Raw genomic sequence first — 11,860 nt, 5'->3', positions numbered from 1 at the left:
GACTTGACTTTTGAATGCAGTAAGTGCTACTTGTTGGGGTAGTGTTGATGTCTTTGTCTGCATGCACTTTGAAATTACGTTCTGGAAAAGTTTGTTTAAACACCAGTTTCAGAGAGTCATTCTTATTTCCCTAACATGAGCATTGACTTGGCAATGAAATTCAGTAAGTGCTTTTTGTTGGGGGGCAGTTCCATATGACAAAAGCCTCCATTGGTAATGCAAAAGAAAAAGTCCTTGCTCCAAGATTACTTCAAATGGAACCACTTGTGCTTCTTCATGCTCATAAGTGCTCCTCTTTGGGGTTTTCTTGTCAGCAACTTGTTCACGAATAGGAACTGTACGGCCGATATCAGGACTCCTGTGCCAAATGTAAGTCAAAAGTAGAGCTCAACCACAGCCATGATCTGTCTGCATTTTATAGAAAGTGCTTCATAGTTGGGGTGTTGTTCTGGCTTCACTATTTAGCATTGCACAATAGAATATATCAGCTTGTTTTCTCAGTAATATCACTCTGTCTCTAGACACTGACTCTTGGGCAGTGATGCTGGCTTTAAAATCGAAATACAAGAATTGTTTCTTTTTCAGTAATAAACTAAACTGAACTTTTACTTTGATCAATGTCCATGATATTGTATGGCTCTTGGCTCCATAAACACTGTTGTTGATGGCTTGCATGTAAATTGACACTCGTTGAAAAAAGAGGGTGGGACCATGGCACACATTGGTTTGCAGTTTACAGTCAACTCAAGACAGTTCTAGGTTCCACCGAGATTTGAACTCGAATCACTGGATTCAAAGCCCAGAGTGCTAACCATTACACCATGCAACCATACAATGCAATACCGCCATGTAGGGTTGAATTTGATGAGGGTTGGTGATCAATCTGATATGATATATCACATGCAGTGTTTTTGATGTAGGGGAACCACAGGAAGTTCTTTTCGCATTAGGCAAGTCCAAATTCTGTCTACATGCCGGCATGAGTCATTAAAATTGTATGGTCTAGTATTGTGTTTAATGTCTTACAATAATTACATAGTAATACAACCACCTGAACAGGGACTTGAACCCTGGACCCTCAGATTAAAAGTCTGATGCTCTACCGACTGAGCTATCCAGGCTCTGAGTGAGACAGAGCCAAATGGAGCCTGGATCATTTCATAGCTGTGCATAACCTTTTTTGGGAACAGTGTTCTTTTAGCAGCAAATAAACTGGATCCAGAGTCTGACTCCCATGAGGCCTTGCATCTTTACAATGTCAATGACAATGTAATCCTTCAATGGGTACCAAAGACAGTTGCAAAAATGATTTTGAAGTTTCACAATGATTCAACTTGTTTGGCTGATCACTGGCTATGTATTTTATGTCTCTTGTTGGTCTGCATCGATAACTTTGTTGACGGCTTGTATGTAAATTGACTACACATTGAAGGCCCATTTGCAGAATGGCCATTACCACAGTCGTTGAAACCCTGAAAAGAAGGTGGGGCTATGGCATACAGTACTTATACTGGTCACATACCTTAGCCAGCACAACTCACCAGAGACGGCCAAGAAGACATCGGAAGAAGATCTGGAGTACAGCAGCCACTTTGATAGGAATATCTGGATTCAGTGGAGTTCAACAGGAGCATTGACTTGTTTTTTCAGTAAGTTCTACTTGTTGTGACCACCATTTAAGACATTGTGAAGCAAACACATTAAGACGACCTCAACTTGAGCCACTGTTGGCTTCTGCAATCATAAGTGCTTCTCTTTGGGGTTGTCTTGGTTGTGACTTTGGCCTCAATAACTGCAAGTATCTCAAGTTTTGAAAAATACCATGAAGTTTTCACTCTACCTGGTCATTCACATTACCCTGGCACAAGCACTGACTTGACTTTTGAATGCAGTAAGTGCTACTTGTTGGGGTAGTGTTGATGTCTTTGTCTGCATGCACTTTGAAATTACGTTCTGGAAAAGTTTGTTTAAACACCAGTTTCAGAGAGTCATTCTTATTTCCCTAACATGAGCATTGACTTGTCAATGAAATTCAGTAAGTGCTTTTTGTTGGGGGGCAGTTCCATATGACAAAAGCCTCCATTGGTAATGCAAAAGAAAAAGTCCTTGCTCCAAGATTACTTCAAATGGAACCACTTGTGCTTCTTCATGCTCATAAGTGCTCCTCTTTGGGGTTTTCTTGTCAGCAACTTGTTCACGAATAGGAACTGTACGGCCAATATCAGGACTCCTGTGCCAAATGTAAGTCAAAAGTAGAGCTCAACCACAGCCATGATCTGTCTGCATTTTATAGAAAGTGCTTCATAGTTGGGGTGTTGTTCTGGCTTCACTATTTAGCATTGCACAATAGAATATATCAGCTTGTTTTCTCAGTAATATCACTCTGTCTCTAGACACTGACTCTTGGGCAGTGATGCTGGCTTTAAAATCGAAATACAAGAATTGTTTCTTTTTCAGTAATAAACTAAACTGAACTTTTACTTTGATCAATGTCCATGATATTGTATGGCTCTTGGCTGCATAAACACTGTTGTTGACGGCTTGTATGTAAATTGACTACACATTGAAGGCCCATTTGCAGAATGGCCATTACCACAGTCGTTGAAACCCTGAAAAGAAGGTGGGGCTATGGCATACGGTACTTATACTGGTCACATACCTTAGCCAGCACAACTCACCAGAGACGGCCAAGAAGACATCGGAAGAAGATCTGGAGTACAGCAGCCACTTTGATAGGAATATCTGGATTCAGTGGAGTTCAACAGGAGCATTGACTTGTTTTTTTCAGTAAGTTCTACTTGTTGTGACCACCATTTAAGACATTGTGAAGCAAACACATTAAGACGACCTCAACTTGAGCCACTGTTGGCTTCTGCAATCATAAGTGCTTCTCTTTGGGGTTGTCTTGGTTGTGACTTTGGCCTCAATAACTGCAAGTATCTCAAGTTTTGAAAAATACCATGAAGTTTTCACTCTACCTGGTCATTCACATTACCCTGGCACAAGCACTGACTTGACTTTTGAATGCAGTAAGTGCTACTTGTTGGGGTAGTGTTGATGTCTTTGTCTGCATGCACTTTGAAATTACGTTCTGGAAAAGTTTGTTTAAACACCAGTTTCAGAGAGTCATTCTTATTTCCCTAACATGAGCATTGACTTGTCAATGAAATTCAGTAAGTGCTTTTTGTTGGGGGGCAGTTCCATATGACAAAAGCCTCCATTGGTAATGCAAAAGAAAAAGTCCTTGCTCCAAGATTACTTCAAATGGAACCACTTGTGCTTCTTCATGCTCATAAGTGCTCCTCTTTGGGGTTTTCTTGTCAGCAACTTGTTCACGAATAGGAACTGTACGGCCAATATCAGGACTCCTGTGCCAAATGTAAGTCAAAAGTAGAGCTCAACCACAGCCATGATCTGTCTGCATTTTATAGAAAGTGCTTCATAGTTGGGGTGTTGTTCTGGCTTCACTATTTAGCATTGCACAATAGAATATATCAGCTTGTTTTCTCAGTAATATCACTCTGTCTCTAGACACTGACTCTTGGGCAGTGATGCTGGCTTTAAAATCGAAATACAAGAATTGTTTCTTTTTCAGTAATAAACTAAACTGAACTTTTACTTTGATCAATGTCCATGATATTGTATGGCTCTTGGCTGCATAAACACTGTTGTTGACGGCTTGTATGTAAATTGACTACACATTGAAGGCCCATTTGCAGAATGGCCATTACCACAGTCGTTGAAACCCTGAAAAGAAGGTGGGGCTATGGCATACAGTACTTATACTGGTCACATACCTTAGCCAGCACAACTCACCAGAGACGGCCAAGAAGACATCGGAAGAAGATCTGGAGTACAGCAGCCACTTTGATAGGAATATCTGGATTCAGTGGAGTTCAACAGGAGCATTGACTTGTTTTTTTCAGTAAGTTCTACTTGTTGTGACCACCATTTAAGACATTGTGAAGCAAACACATTAAGACGACCTCAACTTGAGCCACTGTTGGCTTCTGCAATCATAAGTGCTTCTCTTTGGGGTTGTCTTGGTTGTGACTTTGGCCTCAATAACTGCAAGTATCTCAAGTTTTGAAAAATACCATGAAGTTTTCACTCTACCTGGTCATTCACATTACCCTGGCACAAGCACTGACTTGACTTTTGAATGCAGTAAGTGCTACTTGTTGGGGTAGTGTTGATGTCTTTGTCTGCATGCACTTTGAAATTACGTTCTGGAAAAGTTTGTTTAAACACCAGTTTCAGAGAGTCATTCTTATTTCCCTAACATGAGCATTGACTTGGCAATGAAATTCAGTAAGTGCTTTTTGTTGGGGGGCAGTTCCATATGACAAAAGCCTCCATTGGTAATGCAAAAGAAAAAGTCCTTGCTCCAAGATTACTTCAAATGGAACCACTTGTGCTTCTTCATGCTCATAAGTGCTCCTCTTTGGGGTTTTCTTGTCAGCAACTTGTTCACGAATAGGAACTGTACGGCCGATATCAGGACTCCTGTGCCAAATGTAAGTCAAAAGTAGAGCTCAACCACAGCCATGATCTGTCTGCATTTTATAGAAAGTGCTTCATAGTTGGGGTGTTGTTCTGGCTTCACTATTTAGCATTGCACAATAGAATATATCAGCTTGTTTTCTCAGTAATATCACTCTGTCTCTAGACACTGACTCTTGGGCAGTGATGCTGGCTTTAAAATCGAAATACAAGAATTGTTTCTTTTTCAGTAATAAACTAAACTGAACTTTTACTTTGATCAATGTCCATGATATTGTATGGCTCTTGGCTCCATAAACACTGTTGTTGATGGCTTGCATGTAAATTGACACTCGTTGAAAAAAGAGGGTGGGACCATGGCACACATTGGTTTGCAGTTTACAGTCAACTCAAGACAGTTCTAGGTTCCACCGAGATTTGAACTCGAATCACTGGATTCAAAGCCCAGAGTGCTAACCATTACACCATGGAACCATACAATGCAATACCGCCATGTAGGGTTGAATTTGATGAGGGTTGGTGATCAATCTGATATGATATATCACATGCAGTGTTTTTGATGTAGGGGAACCACAGGAAGTTCTTTTCGCATTAGGCAAGTCCAAATTCTGTCTACATGCCGGCATGAGTCATTAAAATTGTATGGTCTAGTATTGTGTTTAATGTCTTACAATAATTACATAGTAATACAACCACCTGAACAGGGACTTGAACCCTGGACCCTCAGATTAAAAGTCTGATGCTCTACCGACTGAGCTATCCAGGCTCTGAGTGAGACAGAGCCAAATGGAGCCTGGATCATTTCATAGCTGTGCATAACCTTTTTTGGGAACAGTGTTCTTTTAGCAGCAAATAAACTGGATCCAGAGTCTGACTCCCATGAGGCCTTGCATCTTTACAATGTCAATGACAATGTAATCCTTCAATGGGTACCAAAGACAGTTGCAAAAATGATTTTGAAGTTTCACAATGATTCAACTTGTTTGGCTGATCACTGGCTATGTATTTGATGTCTCTTGTTGGTCTGCATCGATAACTTTGTTGACGGCTTGTATGTAAATTGACTACACATTGAAGGCCCATTTGCAGAATGGCCATTACCACAGTCGTTGAAACCCTGAAAAGAAGGTGGGGCTATGGCATACAGTACTTATACTGGTCACATACCTTAGCCAGCACAACTCACCAGAGACGGCCAAGAAGACATCGGAAGAAGATCTGGAGTACAGCAGCCACTTTGATAGGAATATCTGGATTCAGTGGAGTTCAACAGGAGCATTGACTTGTTTTTTTCAGTAAGTTCTACTTGTTGTGACCACCATTTAAGACATTGTGAAGCAAACACATTAAGACGACCTCAACTTGAGCCACTGTTGGCTTCTGCAATCATAAGTGCTTCTCTTTGGGGTTGTCTTGGTTGTGACTTTGGCCTCAATAACTGCAAGTATCTCAAGTTTTGAAAAATACCATGAAGTTTTCACTCTACCTGGTCATTCACATTACCCTGGCACAAGCACTGACTTGACTTTTGAATGCAGTAAGTGCTACTTGTTGGGGTAGTGTTGATGTCTTTGTCTGCATGCACTTTGAAATTACGTTCTGGAAAAGTTTGTTTAAACACCAGTTTCAGAGAGTCATTCTTATTTCCCTAACATGAGCATTGACTTGGCAATGAAATTCAGTAAGTGCTTTTTGTTGGGGGGCAGTTCCATATGACAAAAGCCTCCATTGGTAATGCAAAAGAAAAAGTCCTTGCTCCAAGATTACTTCAAATGGAACCACTTGTGCTTCTTCATGCTCATAAGTGCTCCTCTTTGGGGTTTTCTTGTCAGCAACTTGTTCACGAATAGGAACTGTACGGCCGATATCAGGACTCCTGTGCCAAATGTAAGTCAAAAGTAGAGCTCAACCACAGCCATGATCTGTCTGCATTTTATAGAAAGTGCTTCATAGTTGGGGTGTTGTTCTGGCTTCACTATTTAGCATTGCACAATAGAATATATCAGCTTGTTTTCTCAGTAATATCACTCTGTCTCTAGACACTGACTCTTGGGCAGTGATGCTGGCTTTAAAATCGAAATACAAGAATTGTTTCTTTTTCAGTAATAAACTAAACTGAACTTTTACTTTGATCAATGTCCATGATATTGTATGGCTCTTGGCTCCATAAACACTGTTGTTGATGGCTTGCATGTAAATTGACACTCGTTGAAAAAAGAGGGTGGGACCATGGCACACATTGGTTTGCAGTTTACAGTCAACTCAAGACAGTTCTAGGTTCCACCGAGATTTGAACTCGAATCACTGGATTCAAAGCCCAGAGTGCTAACCATTACACCATGGAACCATACAATGCAATACCGCCATGTAGGGTTGAATTTGATGAGGGTTGGTGATCAATCTGATATGATATATCACATGCAGTGTTTTTGATGTAGGGGAACCACAGGAAGTTCTTTTCGCATTAGGCAAGTCCAAATTCTGTCTACATGCCGGCATGAGTCATTAAAATTGTATGGTCTAGTATTGTGTTTAATGTCTTACAATAATTACATAGTAATACAACCACCTGAACAGGGACTTGAACCCTGGACCCTCAGATTAAAAGTCTGATGCTCTACCGACTGAGCTATCCAGGCTCTGAGTGAGACAGAGCCAAATGGAGCCTGGATCATTTCATAGCTGTGCATAACCTTTTTTGGGAACAGTGTTCTTTTAGCAGCAAATAAACTGGATCCAGAGTCTGACTCCCATGAGGCCTTGCATCTTTACAATGTCAATGACAATGTAATCCTTCAATGGGTACCAAAGACAGTTGCAAAAATGATTTTGAAGTTTCACAATGATTCAACTTGTTTGGCTGATCACTGGCTATGTATTTGATGTCTCTTGTTGGTCTGCATCGATAACTTTGTTGACGGCTTGTATGTAAATTGACTACACATTGAAGGCCCATTTGCAGAATGGCCATTACCACAGTCGTTGAAACCCTGAAAAGAAGGTGGGGCTATGGCATACAGTACTTATACTGGTCACATACCTTAGCCAGCACAACTCACCAGAGACGGCCAAGAAGACATCGGAAGAAGATCTGGAGTACAGCAGCCACTTTGATAGGAATATCTGGATTCAGTGGAGTTCAACAGGAGCATTGACTTGTTTTTTTCAGTAAGTTCTACTTGTTGTGACCACCATTTAAGACATTGTGAAGCAAACACATTAAGACGACCTCAACTTGAGCCACTGTTGGCTTCTGCAATCATAAGTGCTTCTCTTTGGGGTTGTCTTGGTTGTGACTTTGGCCTCAATAACTGCAAGTATCTCAAGTTTTGAAAAATACCATGAAGTTTTCACTCTACCTGGTCATTCACATTACCCTGGCACAAGCACTGACTTGACTTTTGAATGCAGTAAGTGCTACTTGTTGGGGTAGTGTTGATGTCTTTGTCTGCATGCACTTTGAAATTACGTTCTGGAAAAGTTTGTTTAAACACCAGTTTCAGAGAGTCATTCTTATTTCCCTAACATGAGCATTGACTTGTCAATGAAATTCAGTAAGTGCTTTTTGTTGGGGGGCAGTTCCATATGACAAAAGCCTCCATTGGTAATGCAAAAGAAAAAGTCCTTGCTCCAAGATTACTTCAAATGGAACCACTTGTGCTTCTTCATGCTCATAAGTGCTCCTCTTTGGGGTTTTCTTGTCAGCAACTTGTTCACGAATAGGAACTGTACGGCCGATATCAGGACTCCTGTGCCAAATGTAAGTCAAAAGTAGAGCTCAACCACAGCCATGATCTGTCTGCATTTTATAGAAAGTGCTTCATAGTTGGGGTGTTGTTCTGGCTTCACTATTTAGCATTGCACAATAGAATATATCAGCTTGTTTTCTCAGTAATATCACTCTGTCTCTAGACACTGACTCTTGGGCAGTGATGCTGGCTTTAAAATCGAAATACAAGAATTGTTTCTTTTTCAGTAATAAACTAAACTGAACTTTTACTTTGATCAATGTCCATGATATTGTATGGCTCTTGGCTCCATAAACACTGTTGTTGATGGCTTGCATGTAAATTGACACTCGTTGAAAAAAGAGGGTGGGACCATGGCACACATTGGTTTGCAGTTTACAGTCAACTCAAGACAGTTCTAGGTTCCACCGAGATTTGAACTCGAATCACTGGATTCAAAGCCCAGAGTGCTAACCATTACACCATGCAACCATACAATGCAATACCGCCATGTAGGGTTGAATTTGATGAGGGTTGGTGATCAATCTGATATGATATATCACATGCAGTGTTTTTGATGTAGGGGAACCACAGGAAGTTCTTTTCGCATTAGGCAAGTCCAAATTCTGTCTACATGCCGGCATGAGTCATTAAAATTGTATGGTCTAGTATTGTGTTTAATGTCTTACAATAATTACATAGTAATACAACCACCTGAACAGGGACTTGAACCCTGGACCCTCAGATTAAAAGTCTGATGCTCTACCGACTGAGCTATCCAGGCTCTGAGTGAGACAGAGCCAAATGGAGCCTGGATCATTTCATAGCTGTGCATAACCTTTTTTGGGAACAGTGTTCTTTTAGCAGCAAATAAACTGGATCCAGAGTCTGACTCCCATGAGGCCTTGCATCTTTACAATGTCAATGACAATGTAATCCTTCAATGGGTACCAAAGACAGTTGCAAAAATGATTTTGAAGTTTCACAATGATTCAACTTGTTTGGCTGATCACTGGCTATGTATTTGATGTCTCTTGTTGGTCTGCATCGATAACTTTGTTGACGGCTTGTATGTAAATTGACTACACATTGAAGGCCCATTTGCAGAATGGCCATTACCACAGTCGTTGAAACCCTGAAAAGAAGGTGGGGCTATGGCATACGGTACTTATACTGGTCACATACCTTAGCCAGCACAACTCACCAGAGACGGCCAAGAAGACATCGGAAGAAGATCTGGAGTACAGCAGCCACTTTGATAGGAATATCTGGATTCAGTGGAGTTCAACAGGAGCTTTGACTTGTTTTTTTCAGTAAGTTCTACTTGTTGTGACCACCATTTAAGACATTGTGAAGCAAACACATTAAGACGACCTCAACTTGAGCCACTGTTGGCTTCTGCAATCATAAGTGCTTCTCTTTGGGGTTGTCTTGGTTGTGACTTTGGCCTCAATAACTGCAAGTATCTCAAGTTTTGAAAAATACCATGAAGTTTTCACTCTACCTGGTCATTCACATTACCCTGGCACAAGCACTGACTTGACTTTTGAATGCAGTAAGTGCTACTTGTTGGGGTAGTGTTGATGTCTTTGTCTGCATGCACTTTGAAATTACGTTCTGGAAAAGTTTGTTTAAACACCAGTTTCAGAGAGTCATTCTTATTTCCCTAACATGAGCATTGACTTGTCAATGAAATTCAGTAAGTGCTTTTTGTTGGGGGGCAGTTCCATATGACAAAAGCCTCCATTGGTAATGCAAAAGAAAAAGTCCTTGCTCCAAGATTACTTCAAATGGAACCACTTGTGCTTCTTCATGCTCATAAGTGCTCCTCTTTGGGGTTTTCTTGTCAGCAACTTGTTCACGAATAGGAACTGTACGGCCAATATCAGGACTCCTGTGCCAAATGTAAGTCAAAAGTAGAGCTCAACCACAGCCATGATCTGTCTGCATTTTATAGAAAGTGCTTCATAGTTGGGGTGTTGTTCTGGCTTCACTATTTAGCATTGCACAATAGAATATATCAGCTTGTTTTCTCAGTAATATCACTCTGTCTCTAGACACTGACTCTTGGGCAGTGATGCTGGCTTTAAAATCGAAATACAAGAATTGTTTCTTTTTCAGTAATAAACTAAACTGAACTTTTACTTTGATCAATGTCCATGATATTGTATGGCTCTTGGCTCCATAAACACTGTTGTTGATGGCTTGCATGTAAATTGACACTCGTTGAAAAAAGAGGGTGGGACCATGGCACACATTGGTTTGCAGTTTACAGTCAACTCAAGACAGTTCTAGGTTCCACCGAGATTTGAACTCGAATCACTGGATTTAAAGCCCAGAGTGCTAACCATTACACCATGCAACCATACAATGCAATACCGCCATGTAGGGTTGAATTTGATGAGGGTTGGTGATCAATCTGATATGATATATCACATGCAGTGTTTTTGATGTAGGGGAACCACAGGAAGTTCTTTTCGCATTAGGCAAGTCCAAATTCTGTCTACATGCCGGCATGAGTCATTAAAATTGTATGGTCTAGTATTGTGTTTAATGTCTTACAATAATTACATAGTAATACAACCACCTGAACAGGGACTTGAACCCTGGACCCTCAGATTAAAAGTCTGATGCTCTACCGACTGAGCTATCCAGGCTCTGAGTGAGACAGAGCCAAATGGAGCCTGGATCATTTCATAGCTGTGCATAACCTTTTTTGGGAACAGTGTTCTTTTAGCAGCAAATAAACTGGATCCAGAGTCTGACTCCCATGAGGCCTTGCATCTTTACAATGTCAATGACAATGTAATCCTTCAATGGGTACCAAAGACAGTTGCAAAAATGATTTTGAAGTTTCACAATGATTCAACTTGTTTGGCTGATCACTGGCTATGTATTTTATGTCTCTTGTTGGTCTGCATCGATAACTTTGTTGACGGCTTGTATGTAAATTGACTACACATTGAAGGCCCATTTGCAGAATGGCCATTACCACAGTCGTTGAAACCCTGAAAAGAAGGTGGGGCTATGGCATACAGTACTTATACTGGTCACATACCTTAGCCAGCACAACTCACCAGAGACGGCCAAGAAGACATCGGAAGAAGATCTGGAGTACAGCAGCCACTTTGATAGGAATATCTGGATTCAGTGGAGTTCAACAGGAGCATTGACTTGTTTTTTCAGTAAGTTCTACTTGTTGTGACCACCATTTAAGACATTGTGAAGCAAACACATTAAGACGACCTCAACTTGAGCCACTGTTGGCTTCTGCAATCATAAGTGCTTCTCTTTGGGGTTGTCTTGGTTGTGACTTTGGCCTCAATAACTGCAAGTATCTCAAGTTTTGAAAAATACCATGAAGTTTTCACTCTACCTGGTCATTCACATTACCCTGGCACAAGCACTGACTTGACTTTTGAATGCAGTAAGTGCTACTTGTTGGGGTAGTGTTGATGTCTTTGTCTGCATGCACTTTGAAATTACGTTCTGGAAAAGTTTGTTTAAACACCAGTTTCAGAGAGTCATTCTTATTTCCCTAACATGAGCATTGACTTGTCAATGAAATTCAGTAAGTGCTTTTTGTTGGGGGGCAGTTCCATATGACAAAAGCCTCCATTGGTAATGCA

General features: G+C 40.8%; 2 non-coding genes across 2 annotated transcripts; both read right to left on the bottom strand.

Moving 5' to 3' along the window:
- Window positions 1-4,905: 4,905 nt before the first annotated feature.
- trnaq-uug (transfer RNA glutamine (anticodon UUG)) lies at window positions 4,906-4,977 on the bottom strand. The gene has a single exon. It is a non-coding gene; the product is annotated as a tRNA-Gln (tRNA).
- A 1,801-nt stretch (window positions 4,978-6,778) lies between these two features.
- On the bottom strand, window positions 6,779-6,850 carry trnaq-uug (transfer RNA glutamine (anticodon UUG)). The gene has a single exon. It is a non-coding gene; the product is annotated as a tRNA-Gln (tRNA).
- Between the last annotated feature and the right edge of the window lie 5,010 nt (window positions 6,851-11,860).

The sequence above is a fragment of the Eucyclogobius newberryi genome, unplaced genomic scaffold (assembly GCF_026437365.1).
Source record: "Eucyclogobius newberryi isolate DKJ021-1_F unplaced genomic scaffold, fEucNew1.0.hap1 SCAF_387, whole genome shotgun sequence".
Taxonomy (NCBI): Eukaryota; Metazoa; Chordata; class Actinopteri; order Gobiiformes; family Gobiidae; genus Eucyclogobius; species Eucyclogobius newberryi.
This window is presented reverse-complemented; position numbering and strand designations above follow the sequence as displayed.